This window comes from Crotalus tigris, unplaced genomic scaffold (assembly GCF_016545835.1).
Source record: "Crotalus tigris isolate CLP2741 ecotype Arizona unplaced genomic scaffold, ASM1654583v1 scf7180000024506.7606697, whole genome shotgun sequence".
Taxonomy (NCBI): Eukaryota; Metazoa; Chordata; class Lepidosauria; order Squamata; family Viperidae; genus Crotalus; species Crotalus tigris.
Window position 1 is genome coordinate 3,996,629 of NW_024100678.1, and position 17,861 is coordinate 4,014,489.

Below are 17,861 nucleotides of genomic sequence, written 5' to 3' on the forward strand. Positions count from 1 at the left end.
ATCAACAAGCATTCTAATCCAAAGACCAGAAGCATGGAGAATGGATACCATCCAGAAGTTAACTAATATGGGGACTAATCTATGATGCGCAGTGTACTGTTGAATTTAATTTGCAATTTTAGGTTCACTTAGTTGCAAGCAAATCCCACTGCAACTAATGATATGTACTCTTGAAAAAACAGGCATAGAATGAGACTTTAATAGATTTGTTAAAAGAGATTCTAATGAAATATCTTACTTGGAATTATAAATCATAGTAGAATTTGCAATCAGATACAACTGATAGCAGTTAGCTGGACAGAAAGAGGAAATGAGATAGACAGTCTTCTCCAACTTGGCAAGCCTTTGGCTCAAACTCAGTTTTCACAGCATCAAATATGCTTGGATTGCTGCAAAACTAAGATGACCTTTTTACACTCAATATGAGTTTCTGCTGGAATGTAATAGATTTATACTGTTATTTAGCCTTGACTGAATCTTTACTAATTGCTTTTCAGACCTATGGGGTACATTCAAAGGCAGAGATCCATAGTCAAATCTCCCTCACCAAGTTCAGCAATGTACTGGTTGAAAGAGATTATGTCCTTTCCCATGATTTCAGCTAAACCATCCAGAAGGCTACATCCCACCACAGGTCAAGAAAGGTAACTGAAATACAGCAATAGTCTCTCCGGCAAGAAAATAAGGACTCTGAAAAGCATAGCAAAAAGAGAATCCCACCAGATCTTCCCTTAAATTTGCTTAAATTTAAGCATCAACAACATCATCATAAAATTCACAGCACATCACAAATTGAAGGAACACCTTTTTACAATCAGCTCCCAAAGTAGACATATTGCAGAATGCTATAGTAGACAAAGGGCGATATTTGCTACAGTATTTTTCCCTGTGCACATATATTGCATTTTATTTAAGATTTACAGAAACAGACTGCATAAATTCTACTGAAATTATTTAAGACTTTAATAGTTTGACAAATACCTCCTAAATTTCAGGGTTATATCATCAGTACTTTTTACTGAGCTAAACCAGAGGCCAGTTATTCTTCTAGTGCTCCCTAGCGATATATTGTATACATTATATTATTATAATATTTAGCATTTATGCAGCACCTGAGACTATTCTGAAAACTGTGCATATATACAATTTTGTAACTTTAGTCCAATGAACTGAGAAAGCTAGATTGAGGAATTCTAGAGATCAGTTTTATAAAATGGATCCATCCCTCATTTTACAGATTTAGCTCCGGAGGAAAAGACTTTTGCTCAAAATCATCCTGGGGTTTCATGATGGAAGTGACACTTTGACTGAGAGCTCCTTCATTTGTAGCATAATGTCTTAGCTATTTTATATATTATTTCAGCTACATTTGGGTTCAACCAATTTCTTTTCTTTTCATCTAGATGTCAGCTTCACACCATTCTCAGTCTCAGAAGAAACCATGTGATTTTGTCTATTGGCTATTAATATTTTTAGGCCAAGCCCCTAAATAATGCATCTATATTCATATTTAAATACAACACAAGAGGGAAAAAATGAATAAAAGGCCTCTCATTTGCATTGTGGTGAAAGGCATAACATGTATTTAAGTGAATGACATTTTTCTTTATTTATTATTCCAGCAAAAGTGAATACATAAGAATTAAGAGAAAGCAAAACTATTACTGTCTCACTGTAGATAATAACAAATCACCCAAAACAGCAGTTATCCCAAGGCAATGGATAGCCATAATTCAACATGCACTGTTTTTCCACCCAAAGGTCACTCTCTTGATTCAGACAGCAGCCTTTCTGGAGTGGAATGAAATTTCCCAAATTATTAATATGCAAGCACAGTTGCCTCACAGGATATACATACATGTCCTGTTGGCTTGCTTCCATTTATGTCCTTCTGTTTGGATGGCACCCTGCCTAATAATAAAACATGATGGACTTTGATGAGCAGCCAATATTTGTCTCTTTTCCCTACTCTACACTACGTGATCAGACATTGCAATTCAGAAATGCAATTTCAAAAATAAAGTTAAAGCATCAAATCTTTGACAGTCTGTATTGTACTTCATTTCAGTACAGTACTTGCAGTCCACCCTGAAACATGTTTTATTGACAAAATCAACAATTGCCACAAAGCCCTTTAAAAAAACAAAGTTTAAAATAACATCTCTGAGGACAACACACCTCAGAGATACAAGGTCTAAGAAAAATATAAATGAATCCTTATGATAAGTTTTCCTAATTCTTCAGTGCATAGTAACACTCTAGAACAGTCTCACAAACTATGAGGTGTACCTCCCTTAGTGAGGTGCAGACAGAATCCAGGGGAGATGTGAAAAACCTTTTAGTTGCATTTTACAATAAATCAACCTTCCCAAAGTTTCATTGTATTGTTTTCATTGTTCATTACATTCATTTTGGTGTTCATATTTTTAGGGGGTAGATGTGTATTTTAAGATTACACTAAAGGGAAATATGATGCCAAAATGTTTAGGAAATCCTGCTGTACAAATAGCTTGGTCACCATCATCAGGGAGGAAAACTGTACACAAAACAGTTCTAAAGTGCATTTTCAAATATCTCAAAGTATTAATTCATCAAAATAATTCCTTTCTGAAATACAGTCCTATTATTATTCCTGAAAAATTGTCTAGACGGACATCATCCAAATATAGTAATTTAGATATACAGTAAGACAAGGAGGGGCTTTGAAAGAGTTTCACATTAACCTATAATAATTACATTTCTTAAACATTCACATTTCTTCCTGTACTAATCTTATTTATGAATCTGACAGCAGTAGAAATGGAATCTTCTACTAATCTTAATTATTAAATATTTTGATAAAATTATTTTTATAATAATTTATTGAAGATTATATTACACAGATAAAACTAGTAGACTCTACCTAATATGTATGTGTGTGTGTGCATGCAGAAAGAAAAAAAGAAGTATCTCCCTTTTTATTTCTAGCAGATATAATCAACATTAAAAACTTATCACTATGTCTTAAAGTAAAACCAAGCAGCTCTTCATCCCATACCACACCCCATTCTTTATAAAAACAATTTCTATAACCTCATTTCTCCATATTAATTAGTAAAAGACTGATGGTTCAGTAAGCACCATGGCAAATGGACATCCCTAGAATAGAGGGACAACATAGAAGCCGAAAACAGCAACCAAAGGCTGGATTCAGGCATCCAAAATCTCTCCAGAGAAAGGAGAGATCTGAAGATTACCCACATTACTCCAGTCAGCTGCATTTTTGCAGCTAGCTTGAGATCAGTTGGGAGTTGCATGATTTCACTAAGCTTTTAGTCACTAACATAGCCTATGCAGACTTTGGGTTCACTTTGGAATTATTATTATGGCTGCATAGAAAGCAAGATGTTTAGGCTGAATGTGGTATTTTTATTTACCTATTGAGTCCTCCTTGAGAACCTGGGATAGGTAGCTATTGTTGTTTAATAATATTAAAGGCATTGTCGCAGGATGTAAGCTGTTCCAATAAAGCTGCCTTTTGCAATTGACTGATAGTGATTTTGTCAATGCTGATAGTGTTCAAGTGATGCTCCAGATGTTTTCGGATTGAACCCAAGGCACCTATCACTGTACTATGTTTACTTTCTTTTGCTGTTTCTTAAAGATTGAGAACCCTCAGATCAGCAGATCTTATTGAATTCACTGGGTGAGTTTTCTTCAACCCTTTAAAAAGGATTGAAGAACACTTACAAGTTTAAAGGTTTATAAAAAAAGGAAACTACAGGTTTAAAGTTTTATAAAAAGATTTGTTTTGAATATACAGCAAAAGAATGATTAGTGTTGGCTTTAGAGTGTTTTAAATAGATTAAGGACTCAGAGGGACTTGATTTAAGTTTTTAAAGTTAATTGAAAAAATCCTTTCCATGAGAATATATATATATGTTTATATTTGTAAACAACTGATAAAATGACTTTGAAGTTTGGGGCAGGAAAAGGAAATAAATGCATCAATGACTATCTTAAAGAGTGAACTGCAATGAATGAGCTTAGAAAGTTTATTCGCTATTATAGAAAAATTAGAAAGTGTTACTGAAGGTAACAAGTCGGATTAAATAAAACTGAAATTGATTTGAATATGGATTCCAAAATGATAGTCTATAAGAAAGACATGGAAATAATGATTTACAATTGAAACTAGATAATGATTTAATAATTTTAAAAGAGATATAAATATTAAACCAGAAGAATGATATGGATAATTTCTCTACACTGGATATATAAAATGACTTCTTGAAGCTGTCAAAGATTTTCTGAGAAGAGACAATGAGAACAGTGACATGGATAATTTTTTTCTGCTAGAAAGGGGCTTGATAAAGACACTAAGTATTTTGAGAAGAGGGACAAAGAGAGTATGAGAAAGCAGATGTTAGTACTATGTTTGAAGGATCTAAAGATTCTTGAGTAAAAGAATAAATAATATAAAATTGGTTAATTTGATCAAGGTTAAAATAAATGAGTTACTATTTCTGGTGATGTTTAATAGTTTGCTGACTAGGAATGGTTTAAAGATTTTATTTGAAGAGAGGAAATGGAAAAATATGTTTAAATACAAATGGAGGTATAAATATAAAAGGAAGAATTCAAATTGGATTTAGTATACATTGTTTGCAATAGTTATGTTCTTATTTCTGATAATTCTTAATAATATTAATGTTCAAATAAACAAGAAAATAAGAATGAGAGATATTGCCTTGAACTTTTTGGGCATTACTTAACCAACACTTCTTGTGTCATCTTGCAGCCAAATTAAGGCAAAGATATGCTCCTAGGTACTCTGGATAAAGGGAGAAAAGAAGTTGTTATGCAATGCCGGTATCATTAAATGCAGGTCTTTATTTTTTTTAGATGATACTTTTCTATTCTATCTTTGTTAGAATGAATTGCAAATTTATTTGGGTATGTTTATATCTTGCAACAAAGCATCAAGTTGATTTTCCTACCTCTATTCCCATTTGCGTGTCCAACAACTGGAAGGAAAGGAAAAGTATTAAGGAAAGGAAAAGAAAGAAAAAAGTATTAAATAACAAGAACAACAACAACAACTATTTTACATTCATGTTGCATTTGGCTTCATTTGGGTTTCTACAGGCAGAGAAATAACTTCACTGTTTTCAGGGGATTCATCGGTAATGGGGGGGAAGGGGGGTTTCTAAAGCCACAGAAATGCAAAATGATGGCAGTCATTCTTTCCTACCTAAAATTAGGATGACAGTAACATTTCTCCTTGTTGTGGCTCTTTGCCAGTTATGCCATTGTAATTCTCTTGAGCTTTAGAGAAAGAAAGAGTTGCTGGCTTTTTAGATGCAGTGTTATGGCAATAAGCTCTTTTATTCCTTGACATTAAAAGGAGGCTCTGGTTTTCTAACATTTCAATAAACAGTATTCAAAAATAACAAAGCAATTAATGTTTCTATTGCTTAAAAAGATTTCCAGATCTTTGCAACAGCGTGGTACCAGGCAGGGGTAGGCAACTTTGGCTCTTTTATGACTCGTGGACTTAAACTCCCAGAATTCCTAAGCCAGCTACGAGTCATAAAAGAGCCAAGATTGCCTACCCCTGGTATAAGAAATACCTACATCAGTAATAGATGCAAAGGGAATACAGTTTTAATTTGTTTCAGTTCTCTGTTTAGTGACTCCCTTTCTTGTTGCCAAGCACCTCACTTTACCTATTCTCTTGATTAATGCACCAGTTGGAAATGTGAAATTCCTAACTTCCATAACTTTATGGAAATGATATCTAAAGAAATAAATGTGGACTTCATTCTACATTTTATGGATATAAGAAACAGGTTTGCCTGTAGACATTCTAAAAATCATTGTATAATACGATAAAGTACCCATGCAAATATGCAAACACTCCATTTTTATCAGTTAATTCTCATTAAAACCAGCCCCTTATAGGACTCTCAAGTTACAGAACATTTTCAAGAAACTTCTGGCGCATCACATTTTAATTGTGCCCACTATTTTAGACTCCCCCCCAAAAAAGAAGCTGAGCTAGAATTTGCCAGCATTAAAAGAAAATAATTAAATATGTTTGTCTGCTTCAGATAGACTTTTAAACTTAGTAGAGTAGTCTAGAGAATTTGAAACCAATACAATACTAAAACAAACAAACAAATAAATAAATCATGGAGCACTGTTGTGGAATTACTCCAGATCCTACTTTATTTACCTGCATGGTCTAAGATTATCTTTCCACTTCACATAAATATTTTGACTGCTTGGGCAATTCCTGTGCATAGATTATAGGACTAAGACTAAAATTACATGACAGCTTATTCAAGAATAGTTGCTGAGGTTAAAAAAAAAAGGTTCATGTCCATTTTTCTCCTTTTTTAGGTGGGTTTGAATGGAGGCAAAGGTTCTCTGCTCATTTTTGACTTCTACTTCTGTGTCTGGGTCAGAAGAAATAAAAGCATTCAAACAAATTATTTTCCTTCAGATTACTATAGAAATCAATCAATACCCAAATGAGCACTGTTTACTAAAGAGGCAGAAAGAAAGAAAAATTTGCTGCTGAAGGAAAGATTGGGAAATAATAAGATTCAACTTATATTCATGCTTTGACACTACCATCAATCAGTGGCATACAGATGTCTTCAGATGGCAAGATCGTGATACTATTAATTAGAATTCAAACAGTCCATCCAGGACCTTTTAACAGCAATTGTACAGAAATGACAGAGATGAATTTTTAACTAGCATGAAGATCAAGGTTTGAGAAAATATTCTTCTGCCACCTTCTGTCATGCCAATAGCTTTTAACAGACAAAAGAGGAAAGCCAATAAAAATGGACAACTCTTCATTTATTGTGGATACTTCCCTCATACAATTATTATTAAGAAATGTCCATGTTAACATGATTAAAAGTAATTATACAAACATTATTCTGGCAGTCCCTTTATTAAGTAAATGTCCTTGGTCATAGAAATATGCTTCCATTCCCTACCACACATACAATTAATACCGTTAACTGCTATAATGTCAAGGTTGCCATCATTCAAGACCATATTAACTACAGAGCTCTATAGCACATCTAGTATTCTCTCTAGAGAAATGTAGCTTGCTAGTAGAGTTAAAAATGGCAAGTTTGCAGCAATAAAGAAAAGTAATAAAGTGATATATAAGATGAAAAACTGAAGATGTGGGGCCAAATTACACTGCTAACACGATAACAGAGAAGGTTAAACTTTTGTTTCTGTGTCTGTGTTAGTACATGCATAAATTGGATACTGAAACTGATGCCCGAGTTGATCCAATCAGAAACCTATTCCTTCATAGTACAGCCTCCTGATGAGGTGGACAAAATTTTTAAAAAATGTAACATGGGCCAATGAATTAGCATAAGATACACAACATGAAGGCACAGCAGAACATATTTAGTATCAGCTGTAAAATTTCACTTACTGTAGAATGGATTTCTGAAAACATTTTATAGCTAGAAGTTACAGGTTCTATATAGAACATATTCTTCATGATCACTAATGCTAAAGATTTTTGGATTGAACTTTAAGTTCCCCTTTACATTTCTATAAATATCTGCAATTTTTCAAAGAATTCAAACAGCTACTCATAATTATCTGTGGATCTGAAGATCTATCCAATTTTGAGTCTTTATGATGCTGCTGACTTTAAATGACCAGAAACAGATAATGCACATTAAGAGAAGCTGAACCTATTGAGCTGATGGATAGAATATCATTATTGTACCAGGGTTATCCTAAATACATACAATTTTAAATGTGCATTTCCATCAGTCAAGAAATACAAAAATAAGAGTTAAATCTGGTAGGATCAAAAGCCATTGCAACAATTTCCATCAACATCTCCTTATTTCCCATATATCAAAGTAGTAATTAATGCACAATGATACAGTTCTATGCATAATCACACAAGGTAGGGACAGACCAGTCACCATCTACAAGTCCCATGGTGCATTACAAATTTGAATCAGTCTATGGTCTTCATCTGAAACAAATACCCATCTCTGATGCCTCTGCTTTACTAATTAAAAAGTTCACCACCAGAAATTAAGAATTTTCAGTTCTGGTATTTCATTTGTAGAGCTTGCAAGTCAAAATGTCTCTTTGAATTTTAAAAAATATTAACTTTTTAAATTGAATTATAGACTTTCTGTTTTTGCTTTTATTTGTTTATTTATGCATTTTTGTTTTCATTATGTTTTAATCCAAAGTGTACGTAAATCAACTTCCATCTTCTGGTGAATGCTAGTATATCAGGCCATTTGCAAAAAAAAGTAGAAGGGAAAAAAGATTTTAAAAAATTAAAGATACAATGCAACAACTCTAGATTCAGGTATCCCTCAAGTATGTAATCATAGTTTACAAATGTATGTAATGAACCATAGTGCCAGACAGAAAAACAAGTAATATCTCAGTTTCAAAAGACAATCAACCCACATTCAAAGAAGTCTGAACAGAGACCCATGGGCTCCATAGAATAAGAATTTAACTCTTATTGTGGGAACAATGTTCCTAATAGACATTGCATAATATCCAGAGTGATATTGCATGAAAAGAATAAACATTTTGAAGGGAGAGGGACATGAGAAAAAAAATTAAAGTGAAACCCTAATCCAAATGGCACTATAAAACACCTGAAATAGCAAAACACCAGATAATATTGCATAGTGAAATTCTTGTTTGAAGCTGAATTGTCACCTGACCTTAGAAATGGCTGGGAGAATCCACATAAACATTGACAAACAGAGGGACCAATTTTGGCTCTTCACACACTTCAGAATGCATATAATCTGGTCATTCTTATCAAATAGATACCAATTATTCTCAGTAAATCCTGACCCACATGTCTTTGGTGATTGTCAAAAACAAGATTTAGAATTTTTTTTTTAACTACATGGACTCATACTAGGCATGGTCATGCTGCAAGGTAGTGTAAAATGGCCTTCCTTAAGGAACATAGGGAACATAAATTAACCGTCATGATAATAGACACACAACTGAGACAAATAGAGCTTTTATTGATCAACATTGAAAGTAGAATGAATTCCTATCATTTCCAAGGAACTGAGTGCTAATCTTTCGGTGCATGCACTGAAAGCTATGTGATAGATGAGAAACAGGTACAGCCTTTCCTATTGTTTTATATACCCATGGTAAGCACAAGCAATTGTTGCACTTCAGCTTTTGAAAAACAAAGGAGCATTGATAGGATTAAAATATGGGGTGGGGGTGGAAATCCCAGGAGAATCATTGGATTCTCACAGGTCATTATTGCTGATGATTTGGATGCATGGTTACATTATTTTTATTAGGATAGGTAACTTTGTTCTCAACTATTGATTCCTTATGAAAAGACAAGAAAGACAGGTTAGTAATGATTGTATACTTGTGTGAAATGCCATTTTTTGTTTGTTTGTTTACTTACTTACTTACTTGCTTACTATGGCTGCCCAACTCAGTCAATGACGCTGGTGGCTTATGCCCAGAGAAATTCAGTCACAGAAAAATGCTATCAAACTTGATCAAAAGTATTTATTGGGAATGCTGAAAATTGTTCTGCAAATATATTTGGAGACCTTATTTTGGGTTAGGCTTATCTAAGTGCTCTACAATTTTCCTACTGGGAGACCTTTTCATAAGCAATTTACTTATTGGTAGCAAATGAGGTAGTCATTGAGATACTCACCCGTTCCATGTAGGATATTTCTTTGGCTCCAGCTATTGGGTAGTCTACTTCCTGTCCTGGATTTAATTCTGCAATAAAAACAGGATTGTGGCGTTCATTCATAAAAGAAACATTGAAAATTGCTTAATATTGGATCAGACCATTAGTCTTCAATATTTTTTGCAGAAGCTGATTGGCAGAAGCTGTTCAGAATTATAAACAGGGTAGGATCTACCAGACCCAGGCTACCAAAATCATCACTGGCTATTAATAAATGATCAGTGTTTTCTGTATTGCTTTGTTACTATCTATTGATTATCCAAATTTTTTTCAGCAAACCTAGTAGCCTATTATAGGAGCTTTTCTTAATGTGATCTGAAGGGATTCGGAAGGGGGATTTTTAAAAGTCAAATTACTCATGGGAAGATCTGGAGATGCAGAGCTGAACCTGAAATATTTTGCATGTGGTATTTGTACTGCCAATGAGCCATTACACTTTCCAATGTATAGCTATAGCTGTCCTTTACATGGCACATGGAAACTAGCTTGTATTCAGTTGATGTAAGAGAAGAAATGCCAGATCCTGGGGCTGGAGTCAAAAGAGGAATCAGCCTAGAGTCTCTATGTAGCCAAAACAGGGTAAGTCCAACCTCTCTTGAATTCTGTTGACCCTTATCTAGCACCAAAATAGCACTAACCTTTGGTGAGTAGATTCCTGTGCAAAAGCATAATAAACCAGTTTGATTGGAACTTCACATGTGGTCTTTGTCTTTTTGTGCCTGACATTTGATAATGAAATGGAATCCCATTTTACATAGTGTTTATTCCTTTGTGGGAAATGCTTTTGCAATCTACCTGGTAAAGCCAGGTTGATTTGCTAATATGCATTCTCTACATATTGTCATAAGGAGAAGATGGAAGGTTGGAACTGCCATACGCACAACAGCATTGGGAAACATAGCTTTCCCTTCCTGCACTTACCTGAGATTTAGTTATAGCCCCAGCTATAGATATTCAGATGCTGAAGCTCTGGTGAGCCCTGCAACAGGCTGCTTGTGAGTTACCAGAAGACAAACATTCCCCATAATTCTCTCTACATTGTTGTTCTCCCCAATTAACTTGTTGTCTTTGCACATTTTCTTTCTCCAGACTTGCTGTCACTTTCTATGAGTCTTCACTTATATGCTACACTTTTAAGTCCTCTAGCCATACAGATAAGAAAGACATTAATCCTAGGCAGCAAGAACAATGTTGAGAGATTACAAGAGATGCTGTCAAACTGGAGAGTGAACCATTACTCTCATTATTTAGCCCCACCTTTGGATAGGTAGGGTTTCTAGATCTAGATCTAGAAATTTCATCCACAGTGTGGCCATAGTATTTAGTAATGGGAAAGGTATTATAATACACCTACCTTAATACAGATAGTTCTCAACGTATGACTACAATTGAACCCAAAATTGATGTTGCTAAGTGACACATTTGTTAAGTGAATTTTGCCCCATTTTATGACCTTTCTTGCTACAGTTGTTAAGTGAATCACTGCAGTTGCTAAGTTAGTAACATGGTTCAGTGAATCTGGCTTCCCCAATGATTTTGCTTCTTTCAAGGTTACAAAATCTGATCACAGGACCCCAGGATAGTGCAACCCTCATTAAACATGAGTCAGTTGATAAGCATCTGAATTTTTATGACATGACCACGGGGTTGCTGCAATGGTCGTAAATGTGAAAAATGGTCGTTAGTCACTTTTTTCAATACCTTTTTCAATAACTTTGAATGGTCACTAAATGAGCTGTTTAAGTCGAGGACTACCTGTATTTCTCAATCTCAGCAACTTTAAGATGTGTAAATTTCATGATTCAGAATTCTGGGGATGAAGAGAGCTCTTGTCCAACAGAAGGAACACATTAGCCTGACAAAGGTTTATGTAGTCCAATGCCAAACAGTGCAAAGTATGCAAAGTCTTTGAGTTACAACAATTCATTTAGTGACCTTTTGAAGTTACAACGGCACTAAAAAAAAGTAACTTATGACCATCTTTTTCACTTAGGACCATTGTAGCATCCCCCTGGTTATGTGATCAAAATTTTGGTGCAGAATTCACCTTTTGCGAACTTCTAACAAGCAAAGTCAATGGGGAAGCCAGATTCACTTATCTATTGTGTTATTAACTTAACAACTGCAGTGATTCACTTAATAACTGTGGCAAGAAAGGTTGGACTGCATATTGCAGTTTCAACCTGTCAGCACTATTTGCCTTAAGACTTGATAAAACCCTAGCTGAACTAATTTGGGATCTAGACATCCAAAATGACAGAGCCACAGGCTCTTGTCCCTTTTATAGCAAAATCACTTCTTCTCCTTGGACCGTTTCTAGATATTTCTTTAATATCTTATATATGCCACATAGAAGACTATTTAATTTGGCCAAAATTAGGATACTACTTATTAGGACAGCATCTGGTAGATATATAAGCCACCCAGACAAAAGCCTAAATTGTTTCTGTTCAGGCTAGGAGGTACAATCTCTCTCACATGTGCTATTAAAATGTCCACTGTACATCCAAGGATGATCAAGCTTAATACTTCCAATTGTTAATAGTTGTAATTGCCACTGCAACCAGGAGGCCATCATCCTTTTCCTGGGTGACCACTTTTCAGAAATCTCTAAGAGTGCAAAATTCATATTCATAACTTTAGCTGTCAGAAACCATCTGATTTCTTTCTCATGCTATTACCGGTAATTGTTAGCTGTTAACTGCTTTAGTATGTACTCACATTTTTTAAAGTTCGTTTTTATTGCTACTGTATTGTACAGGTGGTCCTCAACTTACAACTTGCAACCATTTGTTTAGTGACACTAAAAAAAGTAATTTGTGACTATTTTTTCACACTTACGACTTTTGCAGCATACCCGTGGTCACGTGATCAAAATTTGGATGCTTGGCAACTAGCATGTATTTATGATAATTGCAGTGTCCCAGAATCATGTGATTGCTTTCTGCAACCTTCTGACGAGCAAAGACAATGGGGAAGCCAGATTCACTTAACTGTTGTGTTACTAACTTAACAACTGCAGTGATCCATCTAACAATTGTGGTAAGAAAGGTTGTAAAATGGGGCAAAGCTCACTTAACAACTGTCTTGCTTAGCAATAGAAATTTTGGGCTCAGTTGTGGTCGTAAGTTGAGGACTGTATATTGGTCTTTTACTGTGTTTGGGGTTGGACCATAAATAAATTTTGATACTCAGATTTGTCAAATGGAATCTATTCTTCAAGACTGTAGTAGACACTAAATGTATCTACTACAGTAAATTAAACTGAACTGAAATCAATATAAATTAACAGTAACTTCATGAAGATAGAAGATAAGCAATTCTATGTATATTGTCTTATGAGTAAACACAAGGAACTTTACTCCCAAGCAAATCCTGATAGGTTTGAGCTGTTGATTGATCGTTTACATCGCTAAATTATAATTGAAAGAATTACACCAGTCTAAATGATAAATCAATAGCCTCATTTTCATGTATTTCAAGGACAGAAGTAATATAGGTCTTTTAAACATTAAATGTTTTTAAAAAATTAGACTATTTTTTCACACCTGAAATCCATACAATTTAGGACAATTTTAAATTTATTACCAGAAGTATGGCTTTATCATGGCTTTGTTTTTACAATTATTATCTTTTACGTATAGATGTTATATAGTCCACATTTACAATAGGATGGACAAAGTTCTAGACAGGCAAGTAACTTCACATGTAAAAATTGGATCAATTTTACAATCATTTCAACTTTATGCATCCTAAAGCTCCATTAAAATAAATATAGTCCACATTTTCTGTATGAATTAATATCTACAATTCTTGATACTTCTTTATAAGATGTACAATAAATCAACAGACCTAGTAACCCCAAGTTTTACAAGGACCATGGTAATCCTTATAACAGATCATTCCTAGTTTAACACAACCTATTTGGCAAGAACATTATTGATCAACCTAAGCCATCTTTTGCAATAGCATCAAATACCATACCAGACATAATCTTTTAATGGTCATAATTATATTGCTCTTAAATATTTCAATTCACCTATAACAATGTTCCCAATTCTAAATTAAGTAGTGTCTTGATTTAGCAGACAGGTAAATGTAAAGGTAAGGAAGAAAGCCCGCTAGTCCTAAATGTTTGCTAAAAAGCATATGGAAGCTTACACTTGAGTAAACTGGCATTATGCAAGTGTAAAATGGAAAATGGGATTTTACCGAAACACAGAAGAGAATAGATTTTGTCCACTGCATCCAAAGTCTGCTAAACTGTAAAATGTCAAATTATGTCATCTCAATTCCTATTTCCCTTTATCATAAGTTTACTTCTTTTCTGTCATGTTCTCATCATACTCTAAATAATAATAGTAGTAGTAGTAGTAGTAGTAGTAGTAGTAGTAGTAGTAGTAGTAGTAGTAGTAGTAATACAGCATTCGGAAGACTTCAAGAAAAAATATTTGAATTTCTTATATAGATTTGTCATTTGTCCCAGTTCCTCTTCCAGGACTGGTACTAGAGTGAATTAAAAAACTCACAGTGAAATCTGCTTTAGAAAATATGCAACAGCCCTAGGAATGAGACACTGTGAGCACTATAAATCAGATTTCAGAATCAGATATTAAAATGAAAAAGCAAAAAGCATTTACATTAATTCTGTTCCTGGAAATCTACCACCCCTAGTCATCTTACTCAGAAATAGAAATTTAACCAATATATTTCTCGTTATTCATATGTACAAAATAATGGAAAGGGTAGATTTCATTCATTTTTGACCCATATTCTTTTTTAGTAAAAAATGAATTAATTTCCATTTTATTAAAAATAATGAGCTGCATAACAGAAAACAATAGGAAATCTATATCTCTAGCCTATTTTATTTTCTGTGCATTTACTGACTATATTTGATGAACACAAATATTTACAATGAGCTTCCAAAAACTTAAGAAATGGAGAAGATGAATTGTTAAACTGGAACTATAACCATTTTAGGCAGACAAACAAAATCTTTAGTGGAAAATATCATAATTTTTAAAATATATTTTAGGACCAGTTGCTCTATCAGAGAAAACTTCTAAGATAGTTTTCTGGAACATAATGCTTTGTGTCAACATAGCATATGTTACTATGAAAATAACACCAGTTCTATAGCAATAGGTAATAGAATTTTAAACCATTCCCTCAATAGATTTCTGAAATAAAAAGCTGAAGAAATCGGTACTTTATTTAAAATTCACTTTGAGAATAAATAATGTGTATAATATTAATCTTCTAATGAAATAGGTTTTTAAATTTGAAAACTTGTTCAGCAATAATCATTAATCCATTCAGGTATCTAGGTCTTTTTCTCTCCTGCAACATGCTAATACATTACTTTTCCAAATTATTCTATCATAATCATACCTCTGCTACAACTATGCTAAAAACGATGTGCTAACTTTCTAAAGTTATTAAAATATGGGAGTTTGGGGCGAAACTTTCAGTGTTGTTGAATAGAAACAGTTAAAAGCTTCAGGCTACAATCACAAGTATAAGTCAACTTCAAGCACAGAACAACCATGTACACAGATTACTCAGATTTGCATTGTGTAGGTCTTAAATCACAGATTAAAAAATAGACTAAATATGTTTTGCATGCTTTTACTAAAAACAAAAATCCAATAACAAGAATGAATTTGCAATTTTACTTTCTGAGAAGATAACTCCCCAACATTGTTTTTAGCCTTAATATTTTTTTCAAAGGTCTTTTAACTCTTTCTTGCTGACAAATTCTAGGATTTATTCATTCTCACCAGGATCTTTAAACATTGCATAAAATGTTACAAATGCTAGTTGAACTGCAAACATTTGTACTATATTTATGAAGATCTCTAGCAGGTCCAACCTCCATTCCAAACAGCAGAAGTTTGTGAATGGACAGGTTACTAAACTCAGCACATGAAAAGGGAATGAGATGTTGTTAAATGTACTTCCAGCTTTATAGAATTAATTATTTTTTCAACTGAAATTCAGACTTCCCATTACAAATAATTGTAGAAGAATCTGCATTAAACCCACTAGCAGAGCCCATAGACACCACTGAAGGTATGACAGGCAAAAATAAATCTACCCACAATGACAATATTCAACATTCCTGTCTGCACACACAGGTGTTATATAAATTTGAGCCCAAATGTTCTGTTAGGCTATCAAGCTTTTAAAATGGAACACACTGCAGGGAGAATCTCTCTTTGAATTCCAGAGCTGTTTCTCTTACGCTCCCAGCTCTACCTCTTATCTCCCAAACACTGAAGTACAGCAAAAGTCCAAGAGATGATGTCATCATAGGCCTGTACGTATTCCTGCCTGAGCATCTCACCACACGTATCACATATCTCCTCACATACAATTGGATGCCTTACCAAGCTTTATAAAGAAATCCGGAATGCCAGCAAGGACCTTTGATGCTACTCTAAAGCTAGTTTGTCACAAGACCTGCTGATCTCAAGTTATCACTCAACCAATTTGTCCCCTTTTTATTACTCCCTATTGACTGTGCCTTATGGAAGGGGGGAGGGGAAACTCTCTTTAGCTTTCATGCAACACAGGAAAGAAGAACCAGCAGCAAATCAAATGAGGTTAGTTATTAGTTCCTTCTACAATTTTTCTTTCTTTCTCAAGTTCTCTCTCCCTCTCTCTCTCCCTCTCTCTCTCTCTCTCTCTCTCACATACACAAAAACACATACACACATGAAAACCAGGTGAAAGAGACTGGCGTCTCTAAACTGGCAACAGGCTGAAATTGCCCCTATCCCACTCCCCAGGTCCCCCCAACCTATTCTCATCAATACTGCGGTGCAATGCTACATATACAGCTGATTTCTGAATAACAATTATTTATCTCTCCCAATATCATCCTTCTAGTTCTAAATTACATTCTCTTTGCAGTAGGAATCACCATCCATAATGGAGACTTTAGCATCCTTGACAAGACTGGCAAATAGGATAGAAGGATCAAATGGAGGGAAATATGAGGGCTGGATAAGGAAGGAAGGAGTTGCTACCTCCAGAAAAGCTCTGTGGGTTGCTGGCTTCTCCTGCTGCTCTCGCTGCTGCCTCTGTCACAACCGAACAGCTGACATTTACCTGTGAGGTAATGCACACTGTGTAAGGTCACCACGCACCCACTTGAACAATATACAAAGCAGGAGGGGCGCACAGAGATCCAACTGCTTGCTGTTGCCGCTTACCGCTCTGAAGAGGGGAAGATGTACCGCGCACAGGCTGCTGCTGCTGCTGTTCCCGCTGCTGCTGCAGCTCCTGGCACATGCTGCAGGTGTCATAGCTGAAACTGCCCTGCTTCAGAATGTACTCATTTTGCTTCTGCACATGCCCAAAGCACCTCGTGCAACCCAATGAGCATGTGCCAAGCTCATGCGCATGCCCAGAAAGTACCTGAAGTCTCTGTGAAGCCATTGCCCTCATCAGCCCATTGCCCTGAGTTCCACGGGAGATCCATTCACTTTGCCCAAAAAGCGTCCTAGTGATGCGGAAGAAACGGAGGGACAGGGAGGAGCTGAGCATGGGAGGAGGGGAGCTGAGCAAAAGGATGACGTATTGCAAAAGCAGAGGAGCAGAGCGAGGGAGGAGAGTCGGCCAAGGGGATTCGCCGAGGCGAGGGGTCTGGCGGAGGACCCGGGAGTTTGGAGGGGATGCGCAATGGCGCGGAAAGAGAACATCGGTTGGAGAGGGAAGGGCGGAATCGAGGGGACGTAGAAGATGGGGCTAACCGGAGGAAGAGCTAGGAGGTTTTTGCATGGGGAGACACAGGAGAGATGATGGAGCTTGGTCTGCATCTGAAAAGAAGCAGGAGGGGGAAACAGACACGCGGGAGATGTGGGAGAGCGCAAAAGCCCTGGGAGTAAACGAGCGGAAGGCCAAGTGAAGGCGGGTGGGGTTGCTTCGGGTGAGCCTCGTTATAGGACATATTGGCGTCAGGTTTCTGATCTCCCGTCTGGGCTTCCAAATCCGGCACAAAGAGAAGGGAAGGAGAGCCCTGAAACGACACGTCTTGGGAGCCTCCGGCTCTCCGCTAGGGAAAGGAATCGGTTCCCTGTCCGAAAAGGTCTTGCTCTCG

The 17,861-nt window shown here is 35.6% G+C and overlaps 1 protein-coding gene across 5 annotated transcripts in view; it reads right to left on the bottom strand.

Annotated features, from left to right (window-relative positions):
- The window catches only part of DTNA (dystrobrevin alpha), a 237,063-nt gene extending 219,947 nt beyond the window's left edge, over positions 1-17,116 (bottom strand). Inside the window, exons 1-3 of one of the 5 annotated variants that reach the window (XM_039333478.1) lie at positions 16,975-17,063; positions 16,789-16,870; positions 9,716-9,783 (exon numbers count right to left, since the gene is read on the bottom strand). The gene's annotated coding sequence lies outside the window, so the exon portion shown is untranslated. Of the gene's footprint in view, positions 1-4,979; positions 5,007-9,715; positions 9,784-16,788; positions 16,946-16,974 lie in introns of those variants that run through there. The other 4 variants (XM_039333480.1, XM_039333476.1, XM_039333477.1 and 1 more) reach the window with 4 other exon arrangements.
- Positions 17,117-17,861: the final 745 nt, after the last annotated feature.